We start from the raw sequence: 2,591 nt of genomic DNA on the forward strand, positions 1-2,591 counted from the left end.
GGGTCCCGCCTGGACATATGGTCATGGCTGTCCTCGGAGGGGGTCGGGATGCCCAAACGGCAGGCCCAGCGGACGGCGGGGGCAGAGAGTCTAAGGACATCATAAAATGCGTCCTTGTCCTGGAAGTGGCAGTTGTCAAATGAACTGTGTAACGTGATGTCTGCACACAGTCAGGACGCACGGTTCCATGGGAGAGGGGCACCTGCCGATGGCTCCCAGTCAGACAGCTCAAGACAGGGACTCAGCAACCCCACCGCCTGCCGGGCCCAGTCTTCCCCAAGAGACTCTCGTGGTTCACGGAGTGTGGACGAGGCTCCCGAGCAGAGGTCGGGGTGACCATGTCAGGCACGCAGGTGCTCCCAGGTCACCTGGCAGCCGCCAGCGTGCTCAGGCCTGGGCCGGCTGGCACTGGGGAGGCGGCCGGACACTCCACACAAAGTAAGACCGTGCCGGGCTCGTCCGCCATAAAGCAGGCTTCTCCCCAGCATGGCCAGTTAGCCACAGCCTCTCCGCACTGGTCTGAGCTCCCACGCCCTCTGGAAAGGGTCCAGTGGGACTGGCGATGGAAGAGAAGCAATGGGATCGTCTTACAAATTAATGTCTTGTGATTTTGTGGAGTGACCGCTGTGTGTCGGGAACTGGTCTAGAGGCCCCAAAGCCAGCAGTGACCAGACCAGACCAAACCTCTGTGGTCATGATGGCCACATTGAGGCAGACAGCCCGCCGTGAATGTGCCCAGTGCGGGAAGTGCCGTGGGAACAGGGGACAGGTTGGAATTCTGGACCAGAGCTGCCCGCACACACGGGGGTGCACGGAAGAACGTCTGGCCCAGGGAGGGCTCAATCGGGCCCACAGCCCGAGCCACTGGGCCCTCCAAGCCACCACAAAGAAGAAAATCCCCAGCAACGGGTGTGATGTCCTGCTCCCGTGACGTCCCAGTCCCACTCAGAACCTCCTCTGGAGGCCAAAGGGGGGCACTTCCACGGGGAAATGTGCGCAGAGATGTGCCTGACCCCCAGCAGCCGCGCTTTCTCAGCCAGGAGGCGGCTGGACCAAGTCCAGAGGCCCACGTGTGCTTTGTCCCCGCGTGAGCGTCCTGGCTGCCCGTACTTCTTGCCAGGCGCTGTGGGCTCACTGGTTCACCAGGAGATGAGGGACACTCCTGGCACCACAGCACAGCACGGAGGAGGTGGTGTCCCTGAGCAGAGCCACGGAAAGAACAGGCTTCGCAGAAAGTCTGGGGACAAGAGGGGCGGACGCGTTGGGGGCGGGTGGGGGCAACCAGAACCTCTGGCACAGATGTCCGGGAGCCTTCCGGGACGGGGACGGGGACAGAGTGAGACTAAAGCTCGGCCGAGGAGTGAGAGGCAAGAAGGAGAAGGAGCCTGGAGCGGTGCCGCGAGCCTCCTGCCTGACTCGGAATCCCTCAGACGCTCCTTATCCCAACCCTTCACCACGCAGAAGCTCATATTCATAATATTAGTCTCCCGTTAACATACTGTGAGCCAATTAAGATAAAGTTGATTATCACCGCTGAACACATATTCAAAATATTTGGCCACAAAAAGAGCCTGGGTCATTTCTCTCCATCTAATTACCTGTGAACATGGCCCGGGACCCACTCCCGTCAGCACGGAGGCTCTCAGTCCCTCCAAGACGAGTGGCGGCATCTCGCAGGCACTTTGTGGAACAGCACATGAAGCCCACCCTGGCTCGCTTAGCCACGAGCGGTCCAGTGGAGAACCTGCTTTATTTCTCACCCCAAGAAGTTGTCAGAAATGAAACAGCCCCCAAAATTGTTTTAAAACACATTATATTATAAGAAACAAACCTGAGCCAGAATCTAATCTTAATATCACAGAAGGAAAGAAAAGGCATGACTCCTGAGCCCTCTAGGAAAGGGTAAAGACAGCTGAGACCAGTCTCAGAGAGTACTTCCTCCAGGAAGCCTTCCTGGTCCTCCCCAGTCACAAGCAGTCTCCCGAAGCCCCATCTTGGTTTGGTTCCAGACCACTGCAACAAAGCAAATATTGCAATAAAGCGGATCAGGTGAATTTCTGGTGTCCCCGTGCACGTGATCATCAGGCATATAGGACACTGCAGCCCATTAAGTGTGCAACTGCGTTAGGTCCATGTACACATCTTCTCTAAAAACACTCTTGCTGAAGCACTCATCATCCTCTGAGCTTCCAATTAGTGGTAACAGCTGATCACAGATCAGAATAACAAATGTAATAATAACAAAAAAGTTTGATATGTTTCAAGAATGACCGAAGGGTGACACAGAGACACCGAGCGCACAGATGCCGTCGGAAAGACGGAGCCGGCATTTGCGTGACGCACGGCTGCCACAGAACTCCAAGTTGTTAGACGCAGGGCATCTGCGCCGTGCAGTGAAGTGAGCGGCTCTGAAACCGCATGCGCCTGCCAATGGCTCTACGGGCGCTCGTTACGGGTACTGCCGTGCACCTGTCACCCTCGTAGCTTGCCCTCGAGGAGGGCAGGCGTGTGACACACGCATCGTGGTGTTCTCAGCCACATGATCATCAGCTCAGGTGACAAAACCCAAGAAGAAGGAACCTCCCAAAAAG

The sequence above is a fragment of the Mustela lutreola genome, chromosome 4, assembly GCF_030435805.1.
Source record: "Mustela lutreola isolate mMusLut2 chromosome 4, mMusLut2.pri, whole genome shotgun sequence".
In the NCBI taxonomy this organism is placed as follows: Eukaryota; Metazoa; Chordata; class Mammalia; order Carnivora; family Mustelidae; genus Mustela; species Mustela lutreola.